The sequence below is a fragment of the Paroedura picta genome, chromosome 10 (genome assembly GCF_049243985.1).
Source record: "Paroedura picta isolate Pp20150507F chromosome 10, Ppicta_v3.0, whole genome shotgun sequence".
NCBI lineage: Eukaryota > Metazoa > Chordata > Lepidosauria > Squamata > Gekkonidae > Paroedura > Paroedura picta.
Window position 1 is genome coordinate 75,466,607 of NC_135378.1, and position 13,113 is coordinate 75,479,719.

General features: G+C 43.5%; 1 protein-coding gene and 1 pseudogene across 4 annotated transcripts in view; both read right to left on the reverse strand.

Moving 5' to 3' along the window:
• Nucleotides 1-13,113, reverse strand: part of CCSER1 (coiled-coil serine rich protein 1) — a 739,837-nt gene that overhangs the window by 240,265 nt on the left and 486,459 nt on the right. The window lies entirely within an intron of this gene.
• On the reverse strand, nucleotides 9,599-9,821 carry LOC143820075 (U2 spliceosomal RNA; annotated as a pseudogene).

The following is a 13,113-nucleotide window of genomic DNA, read 5'->3' on the forward strand; positions in this document are numbered from 1 at the left end:
TCTATATATCCAGCCTCTATTAGCATGAACATACACGGGCACATAAAGCTGCTTTATGAGATTGGACCCTTACTTGATCAAAGTCAGTACTGTTTACTCAGGCTGGCAGTGGCTCTCCAGAATCTCAGGCCATAGTTTTTCATATATCACCTAGGGCTAGATCCTTGAACTGGAGATGCTGGGGATTGGATCCAGGATATTCTGCATGACACACATATGTTCTGCCACTGTGCATATAACCACCACACTATTGATTGTATTTCTTGGTTGTACAATTGGAAACATGCTAGATGTGAAATGATATGGATTTCTTGGTCATGCTACTATGACATGCACATACATCCTGCATGTACAGGTAGTCATATGATTGATGAAACAGCCAACATGCATTCAGTTTACAAATAAATCTGGGTACTAGTAACTAGATTTCAGTCATGAGCGGAATGCAACAAGTGAATGACCCAGTGCACATAGAAAGAAAAATCAAGACTACACTTTACATGGATTATATGTGCATTTGTTGAAAGTCATGACCCGGTTGTTGTGATGGAATGCTAAGGGAGCTATATCATACGTGCACGGACATAGGTTTTTAATGTTAGCAATTTACTATCTATAAAATTCTCACCGAATGCTGTGAGTTATGTGACTGGACCATACTGAAAACCACCTTTTGTTTGGTGACCAACTTCTAGGTTGGCTCAATGAGATCTCTGCTTTTTTTTTTTTTAAGCCTTTTGTGGTTAGTCTTCGTAGAGACGGAAAATGAATTTGGTGGTAAGGTAAATTATTTTCTGGACACTTCTCTGCAATCTCTGGCATTATCAGGTGAGTAAAAGGACATGCAAAATAATTCCCAGGGGGAAATACAATATTGATTGCATGTGACAACATTGGCTTGTATCTGTGCATTGCACTACAATTTGGGAGGAAAAAATGTGTAGAAAGGAACAGCTTTTTGCAACACTGGCTGAGAAAGCTTGCAACAACCAAGCTCCTTCTGAGCTGAGCTGAAGAGATCTGTGCATCAGTGGAAGTTCCGAAAAGTATGGCATAATGATGAGAAAAATGTCATTGTAACAAAGTGCAAAGTATACAGACAGGAAATTGTAGGTTCAAGGAAAAGGAAACTTAACTCTGTGTGTATTCCGCAAGGTAAGGAGGATTCATGGCTTTTTTAAAGGGGAGGGGGTTCTTGCTTTGCTGATAGCTTCATAGAACACCTCTTAGAAGAAGAAGAAGAAGAGTTGGTTCTTACATGCTGCTTTTCTCTACTCAAAGGAGGTCCAAAGCAGCTTACAGTCGCCTTCCCATTCCTCTCCCCACAACAGACACCTTGTGGGGTGGGTGAGGCTGAGAGAGCCCTGATATCACTGCTCGGTCAGAACAGTTTTATCAGTGCTGTGGTGAGCCCAAGGTCACCCAGCTGGTTGCATGTGGGGGAGCGCAGAATCGAACCTGGCATGCCAGATTAGAAGTCCGCACTCCTAAGCACTACACCAAACTGGCTACACCAAACTTAGCAAAGAGTATACATATTCTAGTGCCCAAGTGAACAAATATTCCTAACCTAAATTTATCCAAGATCTGTGTGAATTTACTTATGTTAAATAGTATGTGTGTCGGATGCATCTCTCTCTCTCTCTCCCCCTCTCTGCCTTTCGGGTATGAAGCTTAACTTTCAGAGACACGGCATGCCTTTGATCCCTAAATGTGAACCTGTCAGCCTTATCCTATTAAGGTTTCATAACACTGATATAATAATTTCTTTTTCACACTATGCATGTAACCCTGGGCTTTTTTCTGCATCTTGGGAGGGAAGCAAGAGCTCTGAACAAGAAAATCCTCTCATCTTTGCTTTCCAACTATGAAGCAAGTGGTCATATGCAGCAGTGTCGGAGTACAGGATCTTTTTTATTGTTGAGATATATATATATATATATTTTTTTTTGTTCAACCTGAGCTAATTAAAATTCTTTGGTGTGATACTAAAGCCTTATCGTGGCCAATTATTGCAAACCTGAGCTGGAAGTCTAGTAGACCGCAGCAAGGAAGTTCTACTAACCAGCAATTTCATACATATAAGAAGAAATCTTCATGGGAAATGGACAGCGATTCATTGCAACAACAATAAAATACTCAGATCTGTGTGGAACTGATGGGCAAAAAATCACTTATAATTTTCATCGCATGCAGAGCTATTATAATAATACAACATATATTTTAAAAATTCCTATCCTGCCCTTCTGAGTCGCTCAGGGCAGGTAACAGTAGTAAAACCAAAATACAGGGTTAAAAAAATTAAAAATCTTTGTTGTTGTTGTTAGGTGCAAAATCGTGTCCAACCCATCGTGACCCCGTGGACAATGATCCTCCAGGCCTTCCTGTCCTCTACCATTTCCCGGAGTCCATTTAAGTTTGCACCTACGGCTTCAGTTACTCCATCCAGCCACCTCATAAAAACCTTTTATGGGTGTACAAATAACATATCCAGTTAAAATTCTCAGACAGGGAAGTCCTTTGGCAAGATCCTTTGGCAAGATCTTTTGACTCTCCTCTACCTCCCAGCAGTGAGGCCAACCTTCTTGGTGGAGTTGATGTTAGGCCTTGACCACAAGCTTCGTGGAAGTGATTTAGGCCCTGCAGGACCCTGATATCTCCTGGGATTGCATTTCACCAGGCTGGGGCCAAGGCCGAGACAGCCCTGGTCCTGATCAAGGTCAGTTTCACCCCCTTTGGGCCAAGGACCCTGAGCAGATGTTGATCCACAGTTCCTAAGGCTTCATTTAAATGACGATCGACCTTCTAACTGATCAATCAATTAAAGACCAGTATTTTTAAGATGCAGCATGGAGTAGTGGTTAGAGTGCCAGGCTTGAATCTGGGAAATTCCATTTTAAATCCCTACTCAGCCACAGAAAGCTCATGGGGGGCGATTCTGCACCAACAGCACCACTCCGGATCGCCACTGGTGCGTTGCGGCAGAGGTTTCTGTGTCTATATGGGGGACACATTTTGGCGGTGGACCTGGTCCACTCAGGATTTGTGCATCCCGAGAGACGCAGTTGGTGTGGATTAGTTCTGGCACGTGCCAGGGGGAGGGGGACAGCAGGGTTTTTCTGCAGGAAGGTGGGATTGTGTGAGAAAGCAATCCGGCTTTCCTGTAGAAAAAAAAATGCCCCATTCAGCCCTGCAGTGGTACAAAGCGCTATGGAGCCAAGTGGGGCATTTCCTGTCCCTTCCAGGCCTCTGTCGGACAGGGAGAAGCCGTGCCTTGCTCAAACTGAATTGGTTTTTCCTCCATTGGCAGAGCCAGTAAAACTTGGGACAGTATCCTTAAACAGAAATAAGGCTTCAAACTAGAGCCAAAGGGAAAGATGAGCTTTACATCCAATGGAGAGTTAGGACAGGGGTAGGATCCACCCTATTCAATATAGCTTTCAATATATTTAGGGTATTTCTTTGCATATCATTATTTAGACACTGAATCTAGAAGATTAAGGAGTGAACCCATAATATTTGAAAGACCACGGACTATCAAAATCCTAAGGACTATCCATTTAGCCAATAGGAAATCTCCTTTGACGTACTCAGTGTCTCTGCTCAGTTCCAGTCTGCCTGTTTCCCCAAAGAGACTTTCATGGTTTGCAAATAGTGGGAGATTTCAGAGCTTCCTTCTGCAGTACAATTAAAGCACTCACACAGGCTGTGAAATTAGCTAATAAATGGGTAGGCAGAATACAGTTGTTAACCCTTAATATATATTTTATAATGATAGTTTAACAAGACAACCAATTCATTTAATCTCAAACTGAGGACACAAGAAAAAAAATTTACATGCTATCGGAGTGTTAGTTAATTAGAAACATTTATTGTATTCCAACTATCACAAAAGAATTGCAATTCCAATGAATACACTAATATGTTTTAATAATCTCATGGTAATAGTCCTAATAAATTTCAATAGGGATTGTATTGGGAAATTATAAATCTCATTAGTACATTTTATTAAAGCACTTGCTAAGGCCAGTGAGTATTAAGCAATCACGAACATGTGCTCTGTGGGAGTGGGCCTCATTTCAGAAGGCCGTACGCCCTTTGTGGAGCGTACCCACTTCTGTTCTTTTCCCAGCTGTTTACACCACAAGGAAACAATGTTTAAGAGATATTTCTCACACGCTGTTCTTCCAGAAACAGAGAACTGAACACAGCTGACCCAATCCAGGCATGTACCTCTAAATACGCCACAAAAAAAGACATGTGAGCAAGGGATTGTCCCAGTGGCTCCCCATCTTTTCTGAGCCTGTGGGAACATCTGGAATTTGGAGATAGGGTGGTGGGCACAACCACAAAATGGCTGCCACAGAAGGCGGAGCTACACAGGGAATTAGAGGTGAGGCAGAATTAGCGGCCACTGAAACTGTGTTATTTTAATCTGCATAGCCAATCAGCTCTCCTGTGGTAAATCAGAAACCTAAAGCTTATAAACCCCCCCAAAATTGTTGATCTCTAGAAGACAAAGAAAATTTGTTTTTTTATACCCTAGTTTTCACTACCAGTAGGAATCTCAAAGCAACTTACAATCACCTTCCCCTCCCCACAACAGACACCCTGTGTGGTAGTAGGTTGGGCTGAGGGAGCTCTGAAAGAACTGTGACAGTCCCAAAGGCATCCAGCTGGCTGCACGTGGAGGAGTGGGGAGAGGTGAAGCCACCAAGCTGCTAAGTTGCTACTGGACTCAAATTTAGCTAAGCTGTAGATAAGGTTAATTCTTGCAGGTAAACTAGTTTGATTTGAATATTTCAATTCTGATCTTGGTTCTCCCTCGTGAGAAATAAACTGCGGAATCATTACTTTCCTACCAGCTTCTGTTTCCTCGCTCTGAATTTTTCCTTCATAAAAATGTACACAATTTTTCAATATCATCTGTGCATCATCCCTGCATAAATGACATAAAAATTGCCACATATCTAACAAAAGTACATAAACAATATTATAAAGCAGCATAAGAATAGCATTTCCATATAAATAGTTCATAGTGGAATAAAAGACAATAAAAAAATTCAGAGGCAGAAACAACTATCAAGCGAGTTGAAACTAATAATGGTGGAACCATATGAAAGGAAAAAAGAAGCAAAAAGGGTTGGCTGATTCCTAACCTGGATTTTCAAACATATGAGCAGGGTCAACATTCCCAGCAAGTCAGTTGGCAGTAGCATCTTGCAAGGGTAGACAATGGGAGAATGGAGATACCAGTATTATCAGTACAACTTCAGAAATCATGCTTGATATATATTTTATACGGATAGTGTCATGGCACATATGGGTTGGGTTAGTTTTCCAAAAGGTTTATACATGTTAAGCCAAAATTTGAGGGCCTTATTAGTTATCCATAAAGTGCCACTAGGGTTTATAATCCTTCCTAAATTGTAGTGGCGCACAGGAGGAGGTTCTGCTGCCAGAAACCTCAGACCAGCACCACCACCACACACACACACCATTCACGGTCCCCTCTGCAAGAAAGATTTTAGAAGAAGAAGAGTTGGTTCTTATATGCTGCTATTCTCTACCCGAAGGAGTCTGAAAGCGACTTACATTCGCCTTCCCTTTCCTCTCCCCACAACAGACACCTTGTGAGGTGGGTGAGGCTGAGAGAGCCCTGATATCACTGCTCGGTCAGAACAGCTTTATCAGTGCCGAGGCGAGCCCAAGGTCACCCAGCTTGCTGCATGAATCGAATCTGGCTCGCCAGATTAGAAATCTGCACTCCTACCCACTACACCAAACTAGCTGTGGATGTGCTTCAGGCTGGATGTGCTTCAGGCTGCCACAGCAGGAAAAAAAAAATCAACAAATAGCCTCTCTCCCTTGTGTCTGCAGATATCAAGATGGAAACTAAGTTTATGTAATATATTTGAATGAGAACATTAATCAGGGATGCTTGACTGCATGTGCATAATTACATAGTCCTTCACTGCAACTGCCTCACCACCATATCTGCTGCTCCAGTAATTAGAACAGGTTTTTTATACCCTGCTTTTTACTACCTGTAGGAGTCTCAAAGCGGCTTGCGACTGCCTACGTTTCTTCTCCCCACAACGAAGCCCTTGTAAGGTAGGTGAGACTGAGAGAGCTATGAGAGAACTGTGAGTTGCCCAAGGTCACCCAACTTACTGCTTGTGGAGAAGGAATGAAGAATCAAGCCCAGTTCTCCAGATTAATGGCCACTACTCTTAGCCACTACCCCAAACCAGCTCTCAATGGCACTTTGCTAAACAGATTTTCATCATTCTCCGAGGTGATGGAGTGTGACAAGCCCCTGGGCGGTAAGCACTGACCCGACCCCTGGGTAGAATGTTTTGGACAGAAGGATTCTTCTTTGCCTGAGACCCTAAAGAAATGATCCTAGTTGGATTGGCTCACAATGACTCAGACAGGCCACATGGATTTCCTTTTCTTAGCTCAGATGCAGCCTGACTCTTAACCTGTTAATAGTTTTCTATCTGAAATTAAGAGCAGCCAACTCAACGGAAGGAAAATTGCATCACCTTCAAGTATTCTCGATACTAAGAAACACGGCTGTATAAACTGGCATTCAATTAATGGATTTGTACAAGTAGTATTCCAGGCTCTCTCAGCCCAAATTAACTTCATTCGAGACAAATGAAGTTGCATAAGTACTTAGGAATGAAGAAGAGCTTTCCTGTCTTAACGGAAACAAAATTCACCAGGATCTGGTAGAATCCATCCATCGTCTTTGTACGCTACTTAGTATAATTGCCTTCCGTTTGGAGAACGGTATTTTGAAGTACCTTTTGAAAGGCGTCATCATCAGAAAAAATAACTGTACAACCAACATTAAATCTGGAAGGTTTCTGGCCTTTTCAGGGTGTTACAAACACAGGGGTGTGGGGAAAAAAAACCAGACACATGAGAAAAGCTCCAGCAAGGTCAGAAGTTAGTTTGCTCTTCTGCAGGAATAAGAAAAAACACTTCACAGTATAGAAGGACTCAAGTGGGTAGCCGTGTTGTTCCACGATATAGAAGTAATTCATGTTGATGAAACCCCTAGCTGGTAATGGAATGAGTTAGGAAAGGGGTGGGGCCTCTAGGTGCAGAAGAGTGCAAAGGAGAGAAGTAAGACCTGACCTGCTGGGGATTTTAATCATAGGCTCCAAACACCTTGTTTAAGACAACCAGGACGTATGTATGAAAACTGGTAAGGGAGGGAGCCTTTTACTCTAAACCAGGGGTAGTCAAACTGCAGCCCTCCGGATGTCCATGGACTACAATTCCCAGAAGCCCCTGCCAGCGAATGCTGGCAGGGGCTTCTGGGAATTGTAGTACATGGACATCTGGAGGGCCGCAGTTTGACTACCCCTGCTCTAAACTGTAGTTTCTGAATTATTATTTCTGGGCTGTGTTATCTAATGGGGACTTCCTTGGGGACCCTCATCTTGGAAGCTGGTTCAGCTGGAGACTTCTTGGGTCATCAACGAGAGTAAAGAGATGGACCTCTGTTTATCTCTTGCCTCAAAAACCCTAAAGAGTCTTAAATTGGCTGCAGATTGACAGCAATTTACACTGTGATGCATGGTGGACATATAACTCTTAGAGAATGGGAAGTCGCCATCTGACTTTGATAAACAAAGAGAGACCTTTTCCAGCAATGGATGCTGTGGAGCCAATCGTAAAAGTACACTACTGGGATATAGAGGTCATCTGTATGGAACATTTGTCCATGAGATGCAATTCTCATGGTGACGATTGATGTCTTCTGGATTATAAATTTCTGCTTCTAGTTTTCTTGTTAAATTCCTGACCTGTTGGTTTCTAGGTCTTCACAAAGTTTCAGTCCTGAAGCCGAGACATATGATTTAGAACCCTCTACTAAAGGAGGGTTGGCCCACTCCTTTCATCTTGAGAACTTGCACTTCCTGTTTATGATCAACTGAAGTTCACTGACTTCTTAGAACTTTCCAAGATTCCTTCTAATATTTGACAAAAGTACACCTGTTTTTGATATTGTTGCTTTGCGGGACTCTTTGGCAGCTTTACAATTACATTTAATCGGTACCGAGGCAGTTTACCTTACCCTCAGCTAGGCAACAGCTGGGATTTACTTTTCCAAACAGGAATTTTATACTGGCAGAATCGGTTTTGCTTCATTTGCAAAAGTCCCTCAAAGGTCTTTTTTGTTGTTGTCTGAAAACAAATGGGAACAAAACACCTGGTAGCTGTCATGTCACAGTAATGCATTTCAGGCTATGGCATAATCTATACCTGGGGATTTTGCACATAATGGCATATGGAGTGTTCCGTTTCTGGAGTTTCCTCCTCACAGGAGACTTGCAATATTTTTACAGCTTAGACTTTAATAGTACTATCTGACAAACTTTTCAGACTAGCAGCTGATTGAGCATAGCACTTTCAATAGTCAAGGATGGGCAAACCGCATCATGACTGATATCTCTCTGCCATCTCTTTATTCCTTGGTATTCACAATATTCTCAAGAATCCATCCAGAATACGGTCTTCTTGAGTCACCTGCAGCAGCTCATAGGGAATGGCTTTTATAAGGTTTTTGTAAAGGTAAAAGCTTCCTTGGAACTAAGGAAGCTCATGCAGGGCCTGCAGCTCTTCCAGGAGCTGATTCCACCAGGTAGGGGCCAGGACCAAGAAGGTCCTGGCTCTCGTTGAAGTATGGTTCTAGGGCCAGGGATCATCAGCCAGTTCATATTAGTGGAGTGAAGTACTCTTCAGGGGGTCCAGTCAGCTAGGTGGTCTCTCAGGCATACCAAGCCCAGACTGTGAATGGAATTAAAGTCAATATCAAGACCTTTAACTTGATCCAGAATTCAACTGGGAGCCAGTGCAGTTGCCTGAGAAAAGGCCAGATATGGGCGATCCAATGTGTTCTAGTGAGGACCTGTACTGCTATATTCTGGACTAGTTGCAATTTCTGGGTCAAGATCAGGGATGGACCTGCATAGAGTGAATTACAATAATCTAGCCTGGAGGTGACAGTTCGATCACTGTAGTTAGGTGCTTCGTGGCATGTAGGACACTAGTGCCTTAGCTTGGTGGAGATTGCAAAATGTCAGCTGAGCTACTCTGGTGACCTGAGCCTCCATAGACAGGGAAGCATCAAGGGTCATGCCTAAGTTGCTAGCAGATTGTGCAACCATCAGCTGCACATTGCCAAGGCAGGGCAAGCATGCTTCTTCTCCGGACTTTCCTTTCAATCACCCTCCACAGAAATGCAAGATGTGAGATGGAATGTGGGGTCCTCCATTAGCAAGTACATTTTATTTCATTTTGCATACCCCCAGTAAACCTTCATTGGCTTGCCTCCATGATTATATTTATTTGTGGGTCTATATGTTTTCATTTTCTACAGATACTTTTAAATGGTGTTTTAACATTTTACATTTTTAAAAATGTCTTGATGTTTGCCACCTTGGGAAGCCTATTTGCCTGAAGATATTTGAAGAAGCAAGCATGCACACGAAAAACTTATATCCAGAATTAAACTTTGTTGGCCTTAAAGGTGCCACTGGTCTCAAAATTTGCTCGATTGCTTCGAAACAGCTACCCATTGAAATCTGCTCTCTCAGTGGTATGCCAAACTGAGTCAACAAATGATAAAAAGAGAACCTGTTCTTGTACACAGCTATTTATATAGGAATAAATTTGTGCATCTTTAATTTGTCCGGTTATTGTGCTGGCTATTAAAATTTCCCACATCATATCAAACTTATGCTAGGTATGAATTTGCTTTTATACTACACTTGATCTTAGCCGAAAGGCCGAGAAACGATTTGCTTTTATAAGACTTAGCAATATGCATTTTTCAAGTCTTATAGCAGAAGGGTTATTAATTCCTTGCAAATCTTTGGAATATCATCTAGAAACAGACAGACTCCTCGATCGAATGGGGGTGGGGTGGAAGCAGTTGCTTTGATCTTCTTAAAAGTCACCCTTCCTACCCACCCCAGACTCCGAGTTGCGAAGGGGGAAGAGCTCGTACCTTGGAAGGGGAAGTGAAAATAGAATGTGGAAATGACAAAACTCAATCCTATCACCTAAACTGTCCCATCCAGACATACAGACTTGGGAGAGAAAAGTAAAACATCCTCCCTCTCCACAATGGGGCACTTGAGGTTGGCATCAGAAAAAACAGTTTCCTGCTTGGAGGTCAGCATTATTGGGCAATTGAGAACTTCTGAGCTTCAGGACCAGGGGAGCAGCACAAAGGGAGTCGTCTAGTTCCAAAACTCAGCGATATAGACTTATTAGAGCTAGTGAATCCTGGAGCAATCAGGAGTTTCCAGTTGAAACATGATGATTAAAATCCTTTTTCTACAATGCAGCTTTCTAGGTGATCTTGGAGTTATCCATTGTGATAGCCCAACGTAGAAAGGTATGGTGGCAGAAAACAACAGGGCCTTGACCGAGGGGCACATTTCAAAACATGGTCCTGTAGCTGTAGTCTGAGCCCTGCCCTGGATGGGCCTGATCTCAACCGATCTTGGAAGCTAAGCAAGGTTGGCCCTGGTTAGTGCTTGGATGGAAGACGACCAATGAAGTCCAGTGTCACCATGCAGAGGGAGGCAATGGCAAATCACCCCTGAATGTCTCTTGCCTTAGAAACCGCAGAAGGTCACCATGAGGCTGCAGTGACATGACTGAGGCAGGCAAATGTCTTTTGGCTGGAAAACCCTGCAGGGTTGCCACAAGTCAGTCATAAATAAATATATAAATGGTCCGTCTTTTTTTTTAACCCCCAAATTAGAAGTGTTGGGTTTTATACCCTGCTTCTCACTGCCCAAAGGAGTCCCAAAGTGACTTCCCTTCCTCTCTCCACAACAGACCCCCCCCCCCGTGAGGTAAGTGGGGCTGAGAGAGCTCTAACAGGACTGATCTGTGAGAACAGCACTATCAAGGCTGTGATGAGCCCAAGGTCACCCAGCTGGCTGCATATGGAGGAACAGGGAACCAAACCCAGCTTGCCAAATTAGAACCTGCCTCTTAACCATTACACCCCACTAGCTTTCAATTATTCCCAACTTGTCAGATAATTCTGAATTTCTTAACACGAAAGACCTGCTGAATACAAGGAAGCATATTATCAGATGTATACACCGAGGGACAGTGAGCAAAAAATGAAGGATTCCAAAAACATATCTGGTTCACAGTTGAGCTGCCTCATCCCTCCTCAAGGCACTCTTTACCACATTTAAAACCGAGAGGCTCGAGCTAAATTCCCCCCCTTCCCAGCAGCAGATTATGTCGAAGTTTATGAACTGTAAGTTTGTATGTGAACTCTGGGCCTTTCCCCTGCTCAGTGAACAGCTGCCATAATCACAGTCTTGAGTGGCCCTGATTGGCTATAATCAGTAGGTTGGAGGGAAAGCAGTCCCTGGCAAGCAGAATGAATGGAGATGCACTGATGGTGGTGGTGATGGGGGGGGGGGGAGAGATATCTGAGCTGCGTATGGATTTGCAACAAGAAAATCTGCTGCTTATGCAGAGGGCTCATGCGTTTGATTGCTCCCTCCAAGCAGCCAGAGGCACTTGAAGCACTGCTCTGTTCTGTAGGGCTGCTTAAGACCTCTCGGTCCAAAGTACTGACCTGGGTGGTTCTTCCACCTGGGAGCCTGACCGTCTCACGTTGAACAAGAACTTGAAAAGCATGGAAAGAATATGGGTCTTTTTAGATTTGTATACAGACAGGGCTTTCTAATATTAAGCAGGTCCAGGACTTTTAAATGGACAGTAAAACATGCATCAGAGTTTTTCACCCACCAGCATCAAGTCCTCAGGAGTTGTCTGCACTTGTGTTCAAGGACATCCTCTCCTAAACAGCTGAGTGTGCTACAGTTCTCTCCCCACCCCACCCCGCACCCCCAGCTATCTTTCTTTCCAGTAAAGATGCACAGGTGTACCTTCCGTACCAACCTTCGAGGGCATGTTAAAATAACAAATGCATTCACCAGCAGTTTCCAAGAGAGACAGGCTATCAGCTATTCTCTATAGCGCGCGTGTCTAGCGGCATTCCTTTTGTTTTGTTCCGTCGCTTGCTTGCTATTTGAGAGCTTGCATTTCTCTTGGGTCTTGTGCTCAGATGCGTGTTTATTGTCCTTATGATACAGCTGGAAAATGCCATTCAGCACAACCGTGGGCTAACCAGTCATCGATGGCGTCGTCACATTGCAGCAAACCTATGGTGAGTCTTTGGGTATTCAAGGCAAGAGATGTTCCAATATGGCTTCCAGTGCTTTCCTCTGAATACCTACCTTTGCCTTCCATGGTGGGGCTCCCATCCAAATGCTGGCCAGAGCTGACCTGCTTAGCATCTGTGATCTGACAAGCTCTGGTTGGCCTGGCCCATTCATATCAGGGCCGCATAGCCATATAAGCCCAGTAACCCCATTATGGCACCTTACAATTTCCATGTGCATTATTTACCTTGATGATACTGGCATGAAAAGGCGGGTTTTTTTCCAAGACCATCTGAAGGAAAGAATATACAGAATTCTAAGCCTTGCTATGCACTGATGTTTACAGCAGCATCATAATGGGACATTTCAAGAAATACGAATACAAAACCCATTGCAACCATGCATTCTTCACGCATTTCATAAGAAGAATGTGGGGTTGCCCCCTTAACCACCCCAGCTGTTGCTTTTGCAAAGCCACCTTAGGATGAATGAGAGAAGCTGCCTCTCTTGTGACATTCATCAGCTCCCAGAGTGCACTGCAGATATAGATATGATGGGAATGTATTTTCAAACTCACTAATTTCTTATCCAGTTGGAAGGATCAGCCCTGGACTCTTGCAAAGACAAACTGTTTGGTGATCCACCAATTCCTGAACATGCAACATACTCAAAGAAGAGGGCGGGGAAGAAGGAGGATGCCCGGAATGATGAATGAAGTAATCAGACAGAAGCGGTAATGCTCAAAGGTGGAATTAATTAGTGCCGCTGCCTTCATACGATTCAGTACCCGGAAGCCCCTCCCCCCTTGCACATCAGACTGATTACTTTTGGACACTTTACAATGGCTGTCCCGCCCCTAGAACCAGAGGACAGTTTTCACTCACCTCTG